This window comes from Callorhinus ursinus, unplaced genomic scaffold, assembly GCF_003265705.2.
Source record: "Callorhinus ursinus isolate GAN/ISIS: 27379988/994484 unplaced genomic scaffold, GSC_fseal_2.0 scaffold2, whole genome shotgun sequence".
In the NCBI taxonomy this organism is placed as follows: Eukaryota; Metazoa; Chordata; class Mammalia; order Carnivora; family Otariidae; genus Callorhinus; species Callorhinus ursinus.
This window is the reverse complement of record NW_027397064.1, coordinates 82,100,186-82,124,220: the sequence shown is the minus strand read 5'-3', so window position 1 is coordinate 82,124,220 and position 24,035 is coordinate 82,100,186. Positions and strand designations below refer to the sequence as shown.

At 37.1% G+C, this 24,035-nt stretch overlaps 1 long non-coding RNA gene across 1 annotated transcript in view; it reads right to left on the bottom strand.

Moving 5' to 3' along the window:
• The window catches only part of LOC141374841 (uncharacterized), a 98,336-nt gene that overhangs the window by 36,011 nt on the left and 38,290 nt on the right, over window positions 1-24,035 (bottom strand). Inside the window, exon 2 of the long non-coding RNA XR_012381981.1 lies at window positions 18,550-18,711. This is a non-coding gene — a long non-coding RNA (uncharacterized lncRNA). The remainder of the gene's footprint in view (window positions 1-18,549; window positions 18,712-24,035) is intronic.

Genomic DNA, 24,035 nt, shown 5'->3' with positions numbered 1-24,035 from the left:
TTAGAACATGAACTTAATGTAGGCTGCTATACCCAGAGGATCTTATATATGAACCACATCATAACCACACATCAAGAACCTGTGATACACATACACACACACACATAAAGAGAAAGGAGTTCAAGCATAACAATAAAGAAAGCTATCAAACCATAAGGAAAGAGAGAAGAAAAAAAAACTATGAAAACCAGATAACAATTCATAAAATGGAAGTAATTGCATACCTATCAATAATTACTTTAAATGTAACTAGTCTAAATGCTCCAGTCAAAACACATACAATGGTAGAATAGATTAAAAAAAAAAAAAAGGACCCACCTATATTCTGTTTACAAGAGAGTACTTCAGACCTAAGGACATATAGAGACTGAAAATCAAGGGATGAAGAAGGATATTCCATGAAAATGGCAGGAAAAAAAAATACAAAACAGACTTTAAAACAGACTATAACAAGAGACAAGGGTGTTACAAAATGATAAAAGTGTCAATCGAGTAAGAGGATATATCATTCATATATTTACACACACACACACACACACACACACACCCAATATGAGGGCACCTAAATACATAAAGCAAATATTAATGGACACAAAGGGAGAAATTAACAGTAATACAATAATAGTAGGGGACTTAAACACCCTACTTACAGCAGGGGATAATCCAGAGTGAAAAATCAGTAAAGAAACAATGTCTTTGAACAACACATTAGACCAAATGAACTTGACAGATACACACTGAAATTCCATCCAGAAACAACAGAATACAGATTATATTCAAGTACACATGGAACATTTTCCAGGATAGATCTCATGTTAGTCTACAAACAAGTCAATACATTTAAGATGATTGAAATATATCATGCATCTTTTGTGACCATGACAGTATAAAACTAGAAATCAATCACAAGAAAAAAATACTGAAACAAAAAAAATGAACCCCACAAACATGCAAGCTAAACAACATACTGTTAAATAGCCAATGGGTCAATGAAGAAATGAGGAAATCAAAAAATACATGGAGACAAATAGGAAAGTATCTGAAATCCTTGGTATGCAGCTAAAGTAGTTATAAGAGGGAAATTTATAGCTATCCAAGCCTAATTCAAGAAATAATAAAATCTCAAACAATCTAACTTTACACCTAAAGGAAATACAAAAAGAAGAACAAAGCCCAAAGTCAGTAGAAGGAAGAAAATAATAAATGTCAGAGTAGAAATAAATGAAATGTCTGCTAAAACACAATAGAAAAGAAAGATCAATGAAACCAAGAGATGGTTCTTTGAAAAGATAAACAAAATGTATAAACTTTCATCCAGACTCATAAAAAAAAGAGGATCCAAATAAAAATAAGAAATAAAAGTAATATCCAATACTACAGAAAAACAAGATTTTGAGGAACCACTGTGACCAATTACATTCCAAACAATTGGACAACTTAGAAAAAAATGACTTTCTAGAAACACACATAGACAATCTGAAAATACCATTGCTAGTGGTAAAGTTAAATTAAAAAAAATCCCCCCCAAAAAACAAACAAACCACATCCAACAAGGAAAATTCCAGAGCCAGACAGCTTCACAGGTGAATTCTACCAAATATTTAAAGAAAGATTAATACCTATTCTTCTCAAACTATTCAAAAAAAATAAAAGATGAAGGAAAGCTTCCAAATACATTCTACAAGGCCTGATATAAAATGAGACAAAGAGACTACAAAAAAAAAATAAAACTACAGAACTACAGGTAAATATCCCTAATGAAAAGAGATGTAATAAACCTCAATAAAATATTAGCAAACTTCATTTATCAATACATTAAAAGGATCATTCACCATGATCAAAGTGGGATTTATTCTAAGAATGCAAGGCTGGTTCAATACTCACAAATCAATCAACAGGAAACATCATATTAACAAGAGGAACAATAAAAACCATATGATCATCTCAGTAGATACAGAAAAGCATTTGACAAAATGCAACATCCATTCATTATATAAATCCTCCACAAATATGAGAAACCCACAACTAACATACTCAATTGTGAAAAACTGATGGTTTCTCCTCTAAGATCAGGAACAAGACAAGGATGTCCACTCTCACCACTTTTATCAACATAGTACTGAAAATCCTAGCCAAATCAATCCAGCAACATACATACATACATGCCTTCCAAATTGGAAAGTAAGAAGTTAAATTGTTAATATTTTCAGATAACACAATACAATACATGGAAAACCCTAAAGACTTTACCAAAATATTAGAAGTAACAAGTGAATTCAGTAAATGTGCAGGATACAAAATACAGAAAAACTGGTTGTATTTCTATACACCAATAACAAAATAGCAAGAAAAGAAATTAAGAAAACAATTCCACTTACCATGATACTAAAAAGAATAAAATTCCTAGGAATAAACTTAACCAAGGAAGTGGAAGACCTGTACTCTGAAAACTATAAAACACTGATGAAAAAAAATTGAAGATAACACAAACAAATGGAAAAAATATCCCATAATCAGGACTGGAAGAATTAGTATTGTTAAAGTGTCCATACTACCCAAAGCAATCTACAGATACAAATACAATTCCTATCAAAATGTCAATAGCATTTTTCACAGAACTAGAACAAATAATTCTAACATTTGTATGGAATCATAAAAGGCCCTGAATAGTCAAAACAATTTTGCAAAAAAACAGAATAAAGCTGGAGATATCGCAATCCCAGATTACAAGATACACTACAAAGACATAGTAACCAATACAATATGGTACCAGCACAAAATTAACATGCAGACCACTGAACAGAATGGAGAGGCCAGAAACAAAGCCACATTTATATGGTCAATTAATCAATGTAAAGGAGAAAGAATACACATGGGGAAAAGAGAGTCCCTTCAATAAATGGTGCAGGAAAAATTGGACAACTGCATACAAAAGCATGATATTAGACCACTTTCTTACACTATACACAAAATAAACTCAAAGTGGATTAAAGATCTATATGTGACACCTGAAACCATAAAACTCCCAGAAGAGAACACAGGCAGTAATATCATTGACAATGGCTAATGTAATGTTTTTACAAATAGATCTCCTCAGGCAAGGGAAATAAAAGCAAAAATAAACTACTGGGACTGTATCAAAAAGTTTTTGCATAGTGAAGGAAACCATCAACAAAACAAAAAGGCAACCTACTGAATGGGAGAAGACAATTGGAAATAATATTATCCGATAAGGGGTTAATATTCAAAATATATAAGAACTCATGCAAATCAATACCAAAAAAACAAATTATCTGATTAAAAATCGGCAGAAAACCTGAATAGACAGGCTTCCAAAGAAGACACACAAGTGACCATAGACATGAAAAGATGCTCAACACCACTAATCATCAGGAAAATGCAAATCAAACCCACAATGAGATATCACCCTACACCTTTCTCAATGACTAGAATAAAAAAGACAAGAAAAAATAAGTGTTGGCAAGAATGTGGAACAAAGGGAACTTTTGTGCACTGTTGGTGGGAATGTAAATTGGTAAAGCCACTGTGGAAAACAGTATGGATATTTATCCAAAAATTAAGAATAGAATTACCATATGATCCAGTAATTCCACTACTTGGTATTTACCTCCAAAAAATGAAAACACTAATTCAAAATGATATATCCACCCCTCTGTTTATTGTAGCATTATTAACAATAGCCAAGATATGAAAGCCACCCAAGTGTCCACTGATGGATGAATGAAAAAATAGATTTATACACAGGCATGCGCGCACACACACACACACACGGGTATTACTCAGCTATGAAAAAGGATGAAATCTTGCCATTTGTGACAACAGTGATGGACCTAGAGGGTATTATGCTAAGTGAAATAAGTCAAAGAAAGACAAATACCATATGATTTCATTCAAATGTGAAATCTAAAAAACCAAACAAATAATCAAAAAGCAGCATCAGACCTATAGAGAACAAACCAATGGTTGCCAAAGGCAGGGGGAAAGGGGAAGAGGAGATACATGCTTTCAGTTATGGAATGAATAAGTCACAGGAATAAAAGGTACAGCATAGGGAACATAGACCATGATATTTTAATAGTATTATATGGTGACAGATGATAGCTACATTTGTGAGCAAAGCATAATGTATAGCTATTGAATCACTATGTTGTACATCTGAAACTTATGTAAATTGTATGTCAACTATAATCAAATAAATATATATATACATGTATATAATAAATTTTAAAAATGCCATAAAAATATTAAAGTGGAAATGCCATATGATCTAGTAATTCCACTATTGGTTTTTTTACTCAAAACAGAAACTGTAATTTGAAAAGATATGCACCCCCCCATATATATATATATCCATATGATGGAATATTACTCAGCCATAAAAAAGAATAAGATCTTGCTATTTGCCACAACATAGATGGGAGTACAGGGTATTATGCTAAGTGAAATAATTCAGAGAAAAACAAGTACCATATGACTTCACTTATATGTGGAATCTAAAAAACAAAACAGAAACAGACTCAAAAATGTGGAGAACAAGCTGGTGGTTGCCAGAGGGAAGGTGGGTGGGGGGATGGGCAGAATAGGTGAAGGAGATTAAGAGGTACAAACTTCCAGTTATAAAATAAATAAGTTTTAGAGATGAAAAGTACAACATATGCAATAAATCCATAATATTATAATAATGTATGGTGACTATACTTATTGTGGTAAGCATGGAGTAATGTATAGAACTGTCAAATCACTATGGTGTACGCCTGATACTAAATACAATGTTATATGTCAACCATGGTTTAATAAAAAAAAAAAATACTACAAATTTTATTGTTTTAAGCTAAATCACTGAGGAATGGGAAAAAGTTGGAATAAGTCACCCCTGGATCCTTTAATTTATATAAAACCCTCTAAAATACCCCTTCTGTGAAATTGTTCCAATCAACATGTACATTAAAATGGCTAAAGAGGTTTCCACTTGAAACACGAATTCAAATTTTTTTCCACTTGTGACCAAAACCCTCATGTATCCTTTGGAACTGAGGATCAACAGAGTGAAACCACTCAGTTGGAGCTTATAAATGTTGTCAGTTCCTGAAGCTGCTGATTGCATTCTCGGAATCCAGGAATGTTTCAGGATAATAGCTAACTGCACGGAAAATTGAAAGGTAAAGACTAAACTTCTCTTACACATGATACAGTCTTTGTGAGAAGAGCCTGTCATTTATTTCCTCAAACACATTCAATACAACGTTTTTGCAGCTGAGGTACCTTTAGCCATGCAAAGCAGGATGTTATTCTCTTGTATCTGCTGCCAGAGGGACTGGAAGAGCAACAGCCTTAAAGGGTGTGTAAACATCTTTCATTTAGCTAAATGGAGTGTGAACTAGAGTTGCTATATTAAAGAAGGAGCCAAAATAGACAAACATACACATGCGTGCATACGCACATGTGTATACACACACATACACACACACACACACACACTCTTCTGGCTCTCTCTTTTGATTCTATGAAAATTCAAAAGACAAATTCACAATTCTATCAGTTTCTCTTTTTATACTGTATAAAGATCACCTTATTGGAATTTACTCTTGCCATGTGATTCTTATATTTTAAAAATAGCAAACATTTATATAGCTCTTGCTATATGTGAGCCATTGTTCTAAGCATTTTATAATTAATTCACATCATTTTCAACATAACCCTCTAAGGGAAGTAATTTTATTATCCTCATACAGCTCATGGTGTAACTACAACATAGAGAACTTAAGTGATTTTCCCAACATCACACAGTAAATGATAGAAGATTTGTTTCCAGAATCCATGTTCAAAAACCTGAAAAGCTTGTACATATTAAATCAATGCAAAAATCAGACAGGCTGCAGTTTTTTTAAAATGTGATTTATTTAAGAATGATGATTTCAGATCTCACTGTGTAGATAACTTAGTAAAAACAAAACAATTCAAAGGCTAGGGTTCTTTTATCTATCTATTCATTGATTACTCTGTCTTATTTAAGTCTAATTTTGAAAACCATTTACCTTTTTCTGTACACATCTTATTTAACTAACTGTAATGTGAATTCATTACACACATAGACAAAGCCTCACTTGAGGTATTAAGAGTGGGAAGGGAAAGAAAAGAGAAAAAAAAATGCTGCCCAAATTAAGAAAGACAAAGTACACAGTAGTTATTTGTAAAACAAATCAATTTTTTCAAGTACTATAAAGTCAAAGGAAAGATAAAAGACAGCAAGATAAATTCAGCCAGGCTTTAGCAATAACCACTAACATCTTTAGATCATTATTGGAGACTTAGCTCTATCTAAAGAGTGAAAGTGTGTATGTAAGAAACTTATTTATAGGTAGTTGAACATTCAGTATTTCAGATATGTTAAGTACTTTACACATGATGTGGAGTACAAAGATAAAGCCACAGGGACTAAATAAGAGTTCTGGACCAAGATGGCAATGTAGGAAGACCCTTTACTCACTTTCTCCATTGACATGCCAAACCAACACTGATTTATGGAGCAATTCCTCCTGAAGAAAAACTGAGGACTGACTGGACAGTTTCTTCACAAAGACAGACCACACAGAGAACAGCGAAAGAGACAGAGGTACAGTAATGAAGGGAAATCCTCAGTCTGGAAGCTGCCAATTACTGTGGGGAAGGATAGGGCTGAGGGACCTTGAGCAGATTCATCCACCCTGGGGCACAGAAAAAAAAAGCTGCTGTTTCAAATAGCAATCGGTATAGAAAAGATCCAGCCTTAAAACTCCACCAAATAGTGGGGGAGCTGCTGGAAATCTATCTAGGTCAGAAGGGCTGGCAAGCACCACAGGTGATGTTTGCCCCCAATCTTGATAGAGCAGAGAAGAGCAGTGTTCCAGGTGCCATAGCTGGCCTGCCACCTCATAAGCACCAGACCTCTAGCCCACACCAGCCCCAGCCATAGCACAAAGGCAGCCCACAGGGTGGCACACACCGGGACACTCCTTGTCAGTGCTCATTACACATTACAGCTCCAGTCATTGTGCCAAGGGGAAAGAGACACAAAGCAACCCAGAACACTCCAAGCCCCTACCACTTTGGCTCCAGATAGCTTGCTAGGGCACCTCTGGCACACAGCATTCTGGGACCTTCTGACCCATGACTGCTTTGGCTCCAGCTACCTGGCCAACGTGCCTCTTCTGTGGAGCACCCCAGGACCCCCATCCTATACCACACTTTGGCCCCAGCTAATCCACCAAGGTGCCCTGCTTGTGGAGTGCCCTAGGACACCGCAGCCCATGGTCCCTTGGCTCCAATCACACTGCCAGGCACCCCCTGTACTAAGGACCCCAAGGTACCCTGGCTTGCACCCACTTCAGCTTCAGCTGTCTTCCCAGGATGCCCTCTGTGTGCAGAGCATTGGCACTGCCACAGACAGTGCCCATTTCAGCTACAACTGGCCTACCAGGGTGCCACCTGAATGGAGTACCCTGCCTTGGTTCCACCTGCCCTACCAGGGTACCTCCTGTGCAGAGCATTTGGTACCCCCTGGCTCATGCCCTGCTTCAGCTCCAGCTACCCTACCAGTGTGCCCTTTGTATGGAGAGCCATGGGATATCCTGGTTGCATCTACTTCAGCTTCAGCTATACTGTTAGGGTGTCCTCTGTGTAGAGAAACCAGGGACTTCCTTGGCCCATGCCCGCTTTAGCTTTACCTATCCTGCCAGGGTACACTCTATGTTGAGAGCCCTGGATCCCCAGGCTTATATCCAATTCAGCTTCACCTATCCTGCCAGGGTATCCTCTATGCAGAGAGCCCTGATTGCCCAAGCCCATGCCCACTTCAGCTCTGGCCATCTCAAAGAAACCCTAACAGAGTGTGCCCCAGGACTCCCAGCCCACCCCAGCCACAGCTCCAACCAGCCAGCCAAAGTCATCTGGTATGCATACTCTATACAGGGGTTGACCATACATGAGACCATTCTTTCACATTTAGGAAAAGTATTTATTCTGCCTAATTCACAATTACAGAAAGTCAAGCAAAATGGACAGACATATGAATATGCTCCAAAAAAAGAACAACACGAAACCCCAGAAAAATAAATAAAGTGAAGAGAAGCATTATGTTTGATAAAGTGTTTCAAGTAATGATCATAAAGATGCTCACCAGACTGGAAAGAGCAGTGGGGGATCTCAGAAATTCAACAAGATTGCAAATATAAAAAAGAACCAATCAGAGTTGAAGAAGAATACCATAACTAAAATTAAAAAAAAAAAAAACAAACACTAGAAGGAATCAACAATAGATTAGTAGATGCAGAAGAATAAATCAGTAATCTGGAAGACAGGGTAATGGAAAGCTCCCAAACAACACTAAGATAAAAAAAGAATTAAAAAAAAAAATGAAGATAGTGTAAGGGATTTCTTGAACAACATCAAGCAAAATAACATTCACATTATAGGGGTCCCAGAAGGAGAGAAAGGGGAAGAAAACGTATATGAAGAAATAATAACTGAAAAATTCTCTAACTGGGAAAATAAATAGACCTCTAGATCCAAGAAGCTAAGAAACTTCCATAAAAGATGAACCCAAGTTTGTCCACATCTAGACACATAATGATTAAAATGTCAAAGGTTGGGGCGCCTGGGTGGCTCAGTTGGTTAAGCGACTGCCTTCGGCTCAGGTCATGATCCTGGAATCCCGGGATCGAGTCCCGCATCGGGCTCCCTGCTCGGCAGGGAGTCTGCTTCTCCCTCTGACCCTCCCCCCTCTCATGCTTTCTCTCTCTCTCTCATTCTCTCTCTCAAATAAATAAATAAAATCTTTAAAAAAAAATGTCAAAGGTTAAAGTTAAAGAGAATTTTTTAAAAACAATCAGCAAGAGAAAAGCAAAAGTTATATATAAGGGAAATACCATAAGGCTATCAGCTAATTTTCAGCAGAAACTGTGCAGGCCAGAAGAGAATGGTATGCTATATTCTAAAACCAGAAAGTAAAAATAAATAAATAAATAAATAAAAGAACAACAACAACAACAACAACAACAAGAAAACATACTCTGCTCAGGATGATTATCATTCAGAATTGAGAAGGGATAAAGTCTTTCTCTAACAAAAATTAAAGAATTCATCACCAAAAAATCAGACTTACAAGAAATGTTAAAGGGACTTTAAGGGGAAAAGACCATAATTAGAAGAAAATTATGACTGGAAAAATATAAAATATGACATATGCATAAAACTTGAAGGAGGTCATAAAAAAGTTCTTTTAGAATGTGTTCAAATGTAAATGACCATCAACTTAATATAGACCGCTATATACTTACGATTCTATATATGAACATTATGGTAATCATATAACCAAAATCTATAACAGATACACAAAAAAATAAATAGAAATTCAGGTATAACAATAAAGGAAGCCATCAAACCATAAGGAAAGAACAAAAGAAAAAAGAAACAGAATAATTACAGAAATAATCAGAAAACAATATGGCAATAAGTGTATATATATCAATAATTACTTTAAGTATAACTGGTCTAAATCACCAATCAAAAGACACAGAATGGCAGAATAGATAAAAAGCATAACTTATCTATACACTGCTACAAGAGATTCATTTCAGACTGAAAGACACATATAGAGTGAAAGGGAAAGGATGCAAAAACATACCATGCAAATAGAAGTGAAAACAAAAATAAAACAGTAGCAATATTTAGGTCACACAAAATAGACTTTAAAACAGAGTGAAACAAGAAACAAAGAAGCATATTACATAATGATAAAAAGGTCAATTCAACAACAAGATGTAAGAAATGCAAATATCTATACTTCTACTATGGGAGCACTTAAATACATAAAGTAAGTAATAGCAGACATAAAGGGAGAGATTGACAATAATACAATAATAGTAGGGGAGTCTAACACCCCACTTATATCAATGGATAGATCATCTAGGAGAATATCAACAAGGAAACAGTGTCTTTGAATGACACATTAGACCAGATGAACTTAACAGATATGTAGAAAACATTCCATCCAAAAACAACAGAAGAATACACATTATTTTCAAGTTCATATGAAATATTTTCCAGGATAGATCACATATTAGGCCACAAAACAATTCTCCATAAATTTAAGAAGACTGAAAATGTATCATGCCTCTTTTTGGACTACAACTATACGAAACTAGAAATTGATCACAAGAAAAGAAAAATGGAAAAAAATAAACACATGCAGGCTAAACAACCTGGTGCTAAATGGCCAAAGGGTCAATGAAAATCAGAGAAAATAGAAAATACGTGGAGACAAATGAAAATGAAAACACAACTATCCAAAATCTGTGGGATACAACTAGTGCAGTTTTAAAGGGAAATTTATAGCAATACAGATATAACTCAAGCAATAAGAAAAAATATCAAGCAATCTAACCATACACCTCAAAGAAGTAGAAGATCAAAGTCCTAAGTTAGTAGAAGTAAGGAAACAATAAAGATCAGAGCAGAAATAAACAAGATTTTAAAAAATTAGAAAAGATCAACAAAACCAAAAGCTATTCTTTAAGAAGATAAAATTTATAAAGTTTTGGCCAGACTCATCAAAAAAGAGAGAGGACTACAAAAAAATTCAGAAATGAAAAAGTAACAACTTACAGTACAGAAATACAGTGGATTATAGGAGAATATAAAAATTACATGTCAAAACTGGACAACTTAGACAAAATGAATAAATTCCTAAAAACATACAATTTTCTAAAACTGAATCAGGAAGATATAGAAAATCTAAAGAGACTATTACTAGAAATACACTTGAATTGGTAATCAAAAACTCCAACAAATGTCCAGGACCAGATAAATTCCCATGTGAATTCTACCAAACATTTAAAGAAGAATTAATACCTATTCTCTCCAAACTATTAAAAAAAGAAGAAGAAGAAGGGAAAGGAAAACTTCCAAACACATTCCACAAGCCAACATTATCCTGATGCCAAAACCAGACCAAAAAAATACTACAAAATAGGAAAACTACAGTAAGTATCCCTGATGAAAATAAATGCAAAAATCATCAACAAAATATAAACAAACCATGTTCAACAGAACATTAAAAGAATCATTCACCACAATCAAATGATATTTATTCTGGGGACGCAAGAATGGTTCAATATGCACAAATCAACCAACATGATACACCACATTCAGATAACAAAAGATACAAATTATATGGTCATCTCAATAAATGCAGAAAAAGCATTTGACAAGATTTAACATCCGTTCATGTTTAAAAAAAAAAAAAAACCTCCACAAATATGAAACCCATAGCAAACATCATAATCAGTGGTGAAAAATGGACAGCTTTTCCTCTAAGATCAAGAAGAAGAAAACAATGTCCACTCTCAACACTTTTACTTATCATAGTCCTGGAAGTCCTAGCCACAGCAATTAGACAAGAAATAAAAGCATCCAAATAGAAAGGACGAAGTTAAACTGTAGATGTTAAACATTTGCAGATGACATGATGCTATAGGTAGAAAACTCTAAAGGTTCCACCAAAAACCTATTAGAAGTAATAAATTAATTAGGTAAGTTGCAGGAATCAGAATTAGTATAGAAAAACCAGTTGTGTTTCTATACACTAAAAATGAAGTATCAGAAATTAAGAAAATGATTCCATTTACAATTGTACCAAAAAGTAAAATACCTAGGAATAAAATGAAGGAGGCAAAATATCTAAAAAACCATAAAACTCTGATGAAAGAAATTGAAATGCACACAAATGGAAAGGCATTCCACGCTCACAGATTAGAAAAATTAATATTGTTCAAATACCCATACTACCCAAAGTAATCTACAGACTCAATGCAAATTATCAAAACACCAATAGCATTTTTTACAGAACCACAATAAAACTACTGTAAGTTGTATGGAACTATGAAAGACTCCAAATAGCCAAAGAAATCTTGAGAAACAAACACGAAGCTGGAAATATCACAATCCCAAATTTCAAGATATACTACAAAGATGTAATAATTAAAACTGTATGATAGTAGCACAAAAATAAACTCATAGACCAATGGAACAGAATAGAGAGGCCAGAAATAAACCCACACTCATTGTTAATTAATCCATTACAAAGGAGGCAAGAATATACCATGGGGAAAAGAGAGTCCTTCAATAAATGGTGCTGGGAAAATTAGACAGCTACATGCAAAAGCATGAAATTGAATCACTTCTTCATACCATACATAAAAATAGATTCAAAATGGATTACATATCTAAACATGAGACCTGAAGCCATAAAATTCCCAGAAGAGAATATAGACAGTGATTTCATTAACACTGGCCATGGCAATATTTTTATAGATATGTCTCCCCAGACAAGGGAAACAGAAGCAAAAATATGCTATTGGGATTATATCCAAATACCAAGTATTTGTACAGTGAAGGAAACCATCAAAAAAAAAAGGGGGGCAACCTACCGAATAGGAGAAGATATTTGCAAATAACATATCCAGTAAGGGGTTAATATCAAAATATATGAAAAACTTATACAGCTAAAAAAAAAAAAAAAAACAAAAATCTTATACGACCCAATAGCAAGAACCAAATAATCTCATTTAAAAATGGACAGAGGGGTGGGAGGAGCAAGATGGTGGAGGAGTAGGAGACCTAAATTTCAACTGGTCTCAGGAATTCAGCTAGATAGTTATCAAACCATTCTGAACACCTACAAACTCAACAAGAGATTGAAGAAAAGAAGAGCAGTAATTCTCTGAACAGAAAAGAGACCACTTTCTGGAAGGTAGGACCCGCAGAGAAGTGAATCCAAGGCAATATTTGGGAATATAGACTGCAGGGGGAGGGAGGCTCCGTCAGCCGCTACCCACAAGTGATAGAGCAGCAGAACACAAAATCAGAACTTTTAGAAGTCTGCTCCACTGAGGGACATTGCTCCAGTGGCTAAACTGGGGATGGAACCCTTGCTGGAACAGTGTGGTCTCAGGACCCTCGGGGTCACAGAAAGACCCAGGGTGCCTGAGTGAAGAGCTCCCAGGTTTCAGAGTGGGGAAGCTTGCTGCAAAGATGGAGCCAAGGAGTGGGCTCTCAGCTCAGGGTTGCCATAAATTGTGATCCATGGCATAGTCGGGCCACTGTTCCTCCAGCAGGGACCCAACAAGTGGCAGATCCAGGGAGACTCCCCTTCCTCCCCCAGGGAGGAGTGGTGCAGGAGTGCACCACAGGGATCTGCTGGGTTTGGAGACTCCACACGGGGTCGGGTGCCAGAGATAGAGATGTTCGGTCACAGGCTGGGTGAGCACAGAGTGCAGCCGGAGACCGGGGAGACGGGAGTGACTGACTGCTTTTCTCTGTGGGTGCACTGAGGAGTGGGGCCCCGAGTTCTCGGCTCCTCCGGGGCAGAGATTGGGAGGCCGCCATTTTCACTCTCATCCTCCAAAGCTGTACAGAAAGCTTACAGGGAACAAAAGCTACCGAGAGCAAACCCAAGCAGATTACTTAGCCTGGCCCCTGGCAAGGGCAGGGCAATTCCACCTCGGGCAAAGACATTTGAGGATCACTGCAACAGGCCCCTCCCCCAGAAAGATCAGCAAGAACAGCCAGCCAAGACCAAGTTTACTGATCAATGAGAAGTGCAAAACTCCAGCACTAGGGGAATACAGCACTTACAATTCATGGCTTTATCCCCATGATTCTTCAGTCTTTCAAAGTTAATTTTTTTTTCTTTTTTTCTTTTACTATTTCTTTTTCTTTTCTTTTTTGGAATTTTTCTTCTTTCCTTTTTCAACCAAAATCTTATCAATTCCTTTTTAAAAATCTTTTTTAATTTTCATTGTTACAGTCATATTTTATCCCTTCATTGTATTTAACCTTATTACATATATATATATATGTTTTTCTTTCTTTAAAATTTTAAAAACATATATATATATATATATGTTTTTCTTTCTTTAAAATTTTGGGATACAGTTTCTTTTAACAGACCAAAATACACCCAAAATCTAGTGTGTGGCTCTTTTCTATTCACCAGCTTGATCATATTCTTTTTTTTTTTTTTTCTTTTCCCCCCAGTTTTGGGTCTCCTCTGATTTGTTTAGTGCATATTTTTTCTGGGGTTGTTTTTACCCTTTTATCATTTTGTTCTTTCATTCATCTATTCTTGTCTGGACAAAATGACAAAATGGAAAAACTCACCTCAAAACAAGGAACAAGAGGCAATACCGACTGCCAGAGACCTAATCAATATGGACATTAGTAAGATGTCAGAACTAGAGTTCAGAATGATGGTTATAAAGATACTAGCTGGGCTTGAGAAAAGCATAGAAGATACTAGAGAATCTCTTTCTGGAGAAATAAAACACTAAAATCTAACCAAGTCAAAATAAAAAAGGCTATTAATGAGGTACAATAAAAAATGGAGGCTCTAACTGTTAGGGTAAATGAGGTAGAAGAGAGGATTAGTGATATAGAAGACAAATGATGGAGAATAAAGAAGCTGAGAAAAAGAGAGAAAAACAACCACTGGATCACGAGGGGAGAATTCCAGAGATGCCATAAAGTGAAGCAACATTAGAATAATTGGGATCCCAGAAGAAGAAGAAAGAGAGAGAGGGGCAGAAGGTATATTGGAGCAAATTATACCAGAGAACTTCCCTAATTTGGGGAAGAAAATAGGCATCAAAATCCAGGAGGCACAGAGAACCCCCTCAAAATCAATAAAAATAGATCAACACCCCAACATCTAATAGTAAAACTCACAAGTCTCAGAGACAAAGAGAAAATCCTGAAAGCAGCTCAGGACAAGACATCTGTAACCTACAATGGTAGAGACATTAGATTGGAAGCAGAACTATCCACAGAGACCTGGCAGGTCAGAAAGGACTGGTATGATATATTCAGAGCACTAAATGAGAAAAATATGCAGCCAAGAATACTATACCCAGCTAAGCTGTCACTGAAAATAGAAGGAGAGATAAAAAGCTTCCAGGACAAACAAAAACTAAAAGAATTTGCAAACACAAAACCAGCCCTACAAGAAATATTGAAAGGGGTCCTCTAAGCAAAGAGAGAGCCTAAAAGTAACATAGCCCAGAAAGGAACAGAAACAATATACAGTAATAGTCACCTTACAGGCAATGCAATGGCACTAAATTCACGTCCTTCAATACTTACCCTGAATGCAAATGGGCTAAATGCCCTAATCAAAAGACACAGGGTATCAGATTGGACAAAAAAAAAAAAAAAAAAAAAAAAGACCCACTGATATGCTGTCTGCAAGAGACTCATTTTAGACCCAAAGATACCTCCAGATTGAAAGTGTGGGCGTGAAAAACAATTTACCATGCTAATGGACATCAAAAGAAAGCTGGGGTGGCAATCCGTATATCAGACAAATTAGATTTTAAGCCAAAGACTATAATAAAAGATGAGGAAGGACACCATATCCTACTAAAGGGTCTATCCAACAAGAAGATCTAACAATTTTAGATATCTATGCCCCTAACATAGGAACAGCAAATTATATAAGCCAATTAGTAACAAAATCAAAGAAACACATTGACAATAATGCAATAATAGTCAGGGACTTTAACACCCCCCTCACTGAAGTGGACAGGTCATTTAAGCAAAAGATCAACAAGGAAATAAAGGCTTTAAATGACACACTGGAACAGATGAACTTCACAGATATATTCAGAACATTCCACCCCAAAGCAACAGAATACACATTATTCTCTAGTGCAAATAGAAAAGTCTCCAGAATAGATCACATCCTGGGGAACAAATCAGGTCTCAACCAGTACCAAAAGACTGGTATCATTCCCTGCATATTTTTGGATCACAATGCTTTGAAACTAGAACTCAGTCACAAGAGGAAAGTCGGAAAGAATTCAAATACATGGAGGCTAAAGAGCATCCTCTTAAAGAATGAATGGGTCAACCAGGAAATTGAAGAAGAATTTAAAAAATATCATGGAAACAAATGAAAATGAAAACACAACTGTTCAAAATCTTTGGAATGCAGCAAAGGCGGTGCTAAGAGGAAAGTATATAGCAATACAAGCCTTCCTCAAGAAACAAGAAAGGTCTCAAATACACAACCTAACCCTACACCTAAAGAAGCTGGAGAAAGAACAGCAAATAAAGCCTAAACCCAGCAGGAGAAGAGAAATAATCAAGATCAGAGCAGAAATCAATGAAATAGAAACCAAAAGAACAGAACAGATCAACGAAACTAGGATCTGGTTTGAAATCTTTGAAAGATTAATAAGATTGATAAACACCTGGCCAGACATATCAAAAAGAAAAGAGAAATGACCCAAATAAATAAAATATTAATGAAAGAGGAGAGATCACAACCAACACCAAAGAAATACAAGCAATTATAAGAACATATTATGAGCAACTTTATGCCAGCAAATTAGATAATCTGGAAGAAATGGATGCATTCCTAGAGATGTATAAACTACCAAAACTGAACCAGGAAGAAATAGAAAACCTGAACAGACACATAACCAGTAAGGAAATTGAAGCAGTCATTAAAAATCTCGCAACAAACAAGAGCGGAGGGCCAGATGGCTTCCCAGGGGAATTCTACCACACATTTAAAGAAGAATTAATACCCATTCTTCTGAAACTGTTCCAAATATAGAAATGGAAGGAAAACTTCCAAACTCATTTTATGAGGCCAGCATTACCTTGATCCCAAAACCAGACAAAGACCCCATCAAAAAGGAGAACTGCAGACCAATATCCCTGATGAACATGGATGTAAAAATTCTCACCAAGATACTAGCCAATAGGATCCAACAGTACACTAAAAGGATTATTCACCATGACCAACTGGGATTTATTCCTGGGCTGCAAGGTTGGTTCAACATCCGCAAATCAATCAATGTGATACATTAATAAAAGAAAGAGCAAGAACCATATGATCCTCTCAATAGATGCAGAAAAAGCATTTGACAAAGTACAGCATCCTTTCTTGATCAAAACACTTCAGCGTATAGGGATAGAGGGTACATACCTCAATATCATAAAAGCCATCTATGAAAAACCTACAGCGAATATCATTCTCAATGGGGAAAAACTGAGAGCTTTCCCCCTAAGGTCAGGAACACAGCAGGGATGTCCACTATCACCACTGCTGTTCAACGTAGTACTAGAAGTCCTAGACACAGCAATCAGACAACAAAAAGAAATAAAAGGCATCTAAATCAGCAAAGAAGAAGTGAAACTCTCACTTTTTGCAGATGATATGATACTTTATGTGGAAAACCCAAAAGACTCTACCCCTAAACTGCTAGAATTCATACAGGAATTCAGTAAAGTGGCAGGATATAAAATCAATGCACAGAAATCAGTTGCATTTCTATACACCAACAACAAGACAGAAGAAAGAAATTAAGGAGTTGATCCCATTTACAATTGCAGCCAAAACCATAAGATACCTAGGAATAAATCTAACCATAGAGGCAAAGAATCTGTACTCAGAAAAGTACAGAATACTCATGAATGAGGGTGCCTGGGTGGCTCAGTTGGTTAAGCAACTGCCTTCGGCTCAGGTCATGATCCTGGAGTCCCAGGATCGAGTCCCACATCGGACTCCCTGCTCAGCAGGGAGTCTGCTTCTCTCTCTTACCCTCTTCCCTCTCGTGCTCTCTATCTCTCATTCTCTCTCTCTCAAATAAATAAATAAAATCTTAAAAAAAAAAGAATACTCATGAATGAAATTGAGGAAGACACAAAGAAATGGAAAAAAGGTCTATGGTCATGGATTAAAAGAACAAATACTGTGAAAATGTCTATGCTACCTAGAGCAATCTGCACACTTAATGCAATCCCTATCAAAATATCATCAACTTTTTTCAAAGAAATGGAACAAATAATCCTAAAATTTGCATGGCACCAGAAAAGACCCAGAATAGCCAGAATTATGAAAAAGAAAAGCAAAGCTGGTGGCATCACAATTCCCGGACTTGAAGCTCTATTACAAAGCTGTCATCATCAAGAGAGTATGGTACTGGCGCAAAAACAGACACACAGATCAATAACAACAGAATAGAGAGCTCAGAGATGGACCCTCAACTCTATGGTCAAGTACTCTTTGACAAAGCAGGAAAGAATGTCCAGTGGAAAAAAGACCGTCTCTTCAACAAATGGTGTTGGGAAAATTGGACAGCCACATACAGAAGAATGAAACTGGACCATTTCCTTACACCAAACACAAAAATAGACTCAAAATGGAGGAGAGACCTAAATGTGAGACAGGAATCCAACAAAATCCTTGAGAAGAACACAGGCAGCAACCTCTTCGACCTCAGCCACAGCAACTTCTTCCTAGAAACATCACCAAAGGCAAGGGAAGCAAGGGCAAAAGTGAACTTGGGACTTCATCAAGATAAAAATCTTTTGCACAGCAAAGGAAACAATCAACAAAACCAAAAGACAACAGACAGAATGGGAGAAGATATTTGCAAATGACATATCCGATAAAGGGCTAGTATCCAAAATCTATAAAGAACTTACCAGGGCACCTGGGTGGCTCAGTCATTAAGTGTATGCCTTCAGCTCAGGTCATGGTTCCAGGGTCCTGGGATTGAGCCCTGCTTCAGGTTCCCTGCTCTGTGGGAAGCCTGCTTCTCCTTCTCCCATTACCCCTGCTTGTGTTCCCTCTCTTGCTGTGTCTCTCTGTCAAATAAATAAAAATGAAATCTTAAAAAAAAAAGAAAAGAACTTATCAAACTCAACACCGAAAGAACAAATAATCCAATCAAGAAATGGGCAAAAGACATGAACAGACATTTCCTCAAAGAAGACATCCAAATGGCCAACAGACACATGAGAAAGTGCACAACATCACTCAGCATCAGAGAAATACAAATCAAAACCTCAATAATATACCACCTCACACCAGTCAGAATGGCCAAAATTAACAAGTCAGGAAACGACAGATGTGGCAAGGATGCGGAGAAAGGGGAACCCTCCTACACTGTTTGTGGGAATGCAATCTGGTACAACCACTCTGGAAAACAGTATGGAGGTTCCTCAAAAAGTTGAAAATGTAGCTACCCTATGACCCAGCAATTGCACTACCTGGTATTTACCCCAAAGATACAAATGTAGTGACCCAAAGGGGCACATGCACCCCAATATTTATAGCAACAATGTCCACAATAGCCAAACTATGGAAAGAGCCTAGATGTCCATCAACAGATGACTGGATAAAGAAGATATGGGGTGTGTGTACACACAGATAAAGAAGATATGTGTGTGTGTGTGTGTGTGTGTGTGTGTGTGTAAAATGGAATATTATGCAGCCATCAAAAAATGAAATCTTGCCATTTGCAATGACATGGATGGAACTAGAGGGTGTTATGCTAAGCAAAATAAGCCGACCAGAGAAAGACAATTATCATATGATCTCACTGATATGTGGAATTTGAGGAACAAGACAGAGGATCATAGGAGAAGGGAGGGAAAAATGAAACAAGATGAAACCAGAGAGGGAGACAAACCATAAGAGACTCTTAATCTCAGGAAACAAACTGAGGGTTGCTGGAGTGGTGGGGGGTGGGAGGGATGGGGTGACTGGGTGATGGACATTGGGGAGTGTATGTGCTATGGTGAGTGCTGTGAATTATGTAAGACTGATGAACCACAGACCTGTAGCCCTGAAACAAATAGTACGTTATATGTTAATAAAAAAATAAAAATGGACAGAGGGGAATGGCAGGGTGGCTCAGTTGGTTAAGCATCTGCCTTCAACTCAGGTCATGATCCCAGGATCCTGGAATCAAGTCCCGCATTGGACTCCCTGCTCAGTGGTTCAGATGTGTTTACATCTGCCTGCCATTCCCCCTGCCTGTGCTCTCTCTTTCTCTATCTCTGACAAATAAATAAAATATTTAAAAAAAATGGACAGAGGACGGAAATAGACACATTTCCAAAGAAGACAGACAGGTGGCCAACACACACATAAGATGCTCACCATCACCAATCATGAGGGAAATGCAAATCAAAACTACAATGAGATTTCACTTTTCGCCTTTTAGAATTTCTAGAATTAAAAAGACATGAATAAAAATGTTGGTGAGTTATGTGGGGAAAAAAATGAACATTTGTGCACTGTTGGTGGGAATGTAATATTGGTGAAGCCACTGTGGAAAACAGTATAGAGTTTTCTCAAATAATTAAAAATAGAAGTACCATATGATACAGTATTTACCCAAAGAAAACAAAAACATTACTTTAAAAAGATATATGTACTCCTATTTATTGCAGCATTATTTACAATAGCCCAGATATGGGAGCAGCCCAAGTGTCCATCTATAAATGAATGGATAAAGAAGATAGTACACACACACACACACACACAAAGGAATATTACTCAACCATAAAGGATGAAATTTTGCCGTTTCCAACGACATGGATGGACATAGATTGTATTAATGCTAAGTGAAATAAGTTGGACAGAGAAAGCCAAATACCATATGATTTCACTTACCTCAAAAAAGAAACCACAGAAAAAGCAAACCAATGAGTAGAATATAATTAGACCTGTAAATATAGAGAAGAAACTGATGGTCGCCAGAGGGTGGGTGGGCAAAATGGGAAAGAGGAGTAGGAGATACAGACTTCCAGTTATGGAATGAATAAGTCACCAAGAATGAAAAGTATAGCATAGGGGACACAGACAATGATACTGTAACAGTGTTGCATGGTGACAGACAGTAGCTATACTTATGTATGGATAGGGTAAGGTATAGACTTGTCAAATTACTATGTTATAAACCTGAAACTAACGTTGTGTGTCAACTATATTTCCATTAAAAGAAATTTTAAAGGTAATGTTACATGGGTTTGGGCGGTTCAGAGGTGTTTACATCTTTTAGGTCTGACTTCTCATCCTACACTGGGTGAGTAGAAAGCTACTGTAATGCTATGATTTGAGTAATTCCAAAAAGCAATAATCACTAAGATTTCTTGAAAACTAGTTTGTTCTGAGTACTATTCCTAGCAATTTGCTTATATTCTCTCAATCTTTACAACACCCCCAGCAAGGTAAATGCTGCTGTTACTGTTATCAATTTACAGACAAGGACGTTGAGGCCACATGTAGGTTACATAGTTAATATGTATACCCAAGGCAATTTGGTTCCAGAAGTTGTGATTGTAACATCATGCTATCTCTTTTCCTAAGCTTTTCCTTCTCTGTTCCTTGCCTGAGGGACTGCATTTTTCAGTGTCAGTGCTTTAAAAACAGGGCAAAGAGACATCTGTTGAATGCTAATATTTCACTTAAAAAAAGGATGCCTGAGGGGTGCCTGGGTGGCTCAGTCGGTTAAGTGTCTGCCTTCTGCTCAGGTCATGATCCTAGGGTCCTGGGATTCGCATCAGGCTCTCTGCTCAGTGGGGAGCCTGCTTCTCTCTCTCCCTCTGCCTGCCAATCCCCCTGCTTGTGTGCTCTCTTTCTCGAATAAATAAATAATCTCTAAAAAAAAATAAATAAAAAGAGGGAAGGATGTCTGAGAAGTATGCAATATTATAGCGGAGAACTAAGTTGGAAAAAGCCAACTTGGGTTGCCAGAATGACACATCAAGGCAGCAAAATCAAATGAGAAGAACCGATAAACGTAATTTTTCCTATCCCATAATTACTTCCATGATTGGTCTTAACAGCTATTGAAATCCTTTCAAACAACAAGCTTTGGCTCTCTCAAGTCCTGTGCCACAATCCTCAGCTAACATGGCAGTCAGCTGCAGCTTCATTCTTTATTGCTAACTGGGGGGTTAGAATTAAGTTTTCAGCCCTTAGAATATTAGCTGTATCTGTGTGGAACCCAAGGAACCTGTCAGCCAGTGGAACCGGATCTTCACCCCTTGCCACTCTCCCCCCACTAGGCTTACACCTTCTTTATGATTGTGTTTGCCTGATTTCCAATTTTATTGCAGTCGGTGCATCCCTGGGGAAATGAAGCATTGCTTTGAACACTTCATCACTTAACCGGTCCAGAAGTCTTTCAAAAAGTCACACAGCCTCTTTCTGCCATCTCACCTCTTTCCACAGTTTAGAGCTACCAGGAATCCAATCTTCCTCCAAACTAACCATCTCAAAATGTAATTCACTCCATGCCTAAGTTTTGAGCATTTCTACTGCTTGGCAAATATTGTCTTTTCTCACCTACCAGATCATTCTCCTTGGAAAAGAGACCACATAAAATGTTATCCAGGTTCTCAAAGGAGAGCTGACTTGCATCACAGCCATGTGGGTTGTCTTATTTTCTGGTTTCTGATGGTTTCTCTTATTCTCATGTTTCATGCCTCCCCTGGTTCCTTATTTGGGTCCCCAAGTACCTCAAGAGAGCCAAGCCCACACAAGCTGTGACAGGCTTTACTTCTATCACTAACTGGAAACATACAGAAAATCTACACTGAAGGAAAGCTTTTCAAGTTGAACTTCTGTCAAGCAATTGGAAGAGCATGTGGTTTTGTGGTAAGATTTGTCAGAGTGAGTTGTGGAAGTGGCTAAGTGTTGTGTGTAGTAAATGACTAGTTCTGTGCTCACAGAGTTGTGTGAAGGGTGCTTCGCTCTTTACCCATCACTTTCTGATCTCTTTCAAAGCTTAGAAAATCCCTCAGTTTTTAACAATATCACAAGCTTTTTATTTGAAAAAGTATTGTTATATGTAGAATAAAAATTACCACGTGCTTCTATAAAAAACTACAGTTTTCTGACGGAAATTATTTGAAGAAAAGCTCAGGTGTTTGATCAGTGTAGGAGTTTTTGGTAAAAAAATCTCAGTGCTATTATCTTTTCTCTTATAGGTTAATTCAATAAATAAAGGTCAGGTTGTATGCTAGAGGCTTACATGTTGGTTTATACTCTAACTTGGGACAAAAAAAACAAAACAAAACAATTATATATCTAAGTTCTCAGATGACCAGGTTAAATCACACATGACAAGCAGGCAAGGAGGAAATCTGTGTGGGACAGTCTGGTAAATTGGAACAACTAAAAGAAATTCAATATGGCTAGAGAAGGTGGGAGAGTGACAGTGATCACATGATCTGAGAGAGGAGAGAATGCTCCAGAGAGTACGTGAAAGCTATGGACATTTTCCTGGTCAATGAAAAACTATTGTAAGGTTTTAAGCAGTATCATGACATAATCAGATTTTATTTATCTTTAAGGGACTATGCTAGTTTCCATAAGGGGTAGGTAGGAGTAACAAGGAAAGAGATGTGGTGGCTTTGCCTAGGCTGGTGATAGAGGAAAAAAAAAAAAAATTGAATGGAGAGAATAGGAAATTGACATTGTTCAAGAGGTTAAATCTTTTAAATATAAAGGATCCCCATTCTCATGGTCCAGAGCAAACATACCTCACCAGTTTCAGCTAGGACTAAGTCTGCCCCTCCACTCATTACAGTCCAACCACAATGACCTTCTTTCAGTTCCTCAACCTCAAAAGCTCTTTGTCATTCTTGGTCTTTTTCATTATATTTCCTCTGCCTAGAATGCTCTCTTCACCCCTGTTGTTCCAATTTAAGGTCATCCCTCCAAGAAGGACAGTCCAGAGTCACTAATCTAGAGTTGATATTCCCACCACACACTAATTTTTATATGTGTGTGTCACTCTTAAGTACTTTGGTATGGGGCAGGGTAGTCTCTTCCATTACAGTAGAGACCTTATCTACCCTGCACTTTACTGGGTGGCCAGTGCCAGGACACTGTCCCCACAAATTAGATACCCAATATATGTTTGTTAAATAATAAAGATTCACTGCCTGAGTCTATTTAAGTCTATCTTAAATATGTCCACCATTGCAACATCAGTGTTACCAAAAAATTTGTTCTACTTGGATTACTGCTGGAAATAGATGCTTGATGATAACTACCTCCTGCTTACAGGTGGTGATCATAAACTTTAATTGGTAATACAGCAACTTGGTAATACAGAACCATTCCTGTGGTTCTCAGTTGTGGCTGCACAATTGCATAACTTGGGGAGATT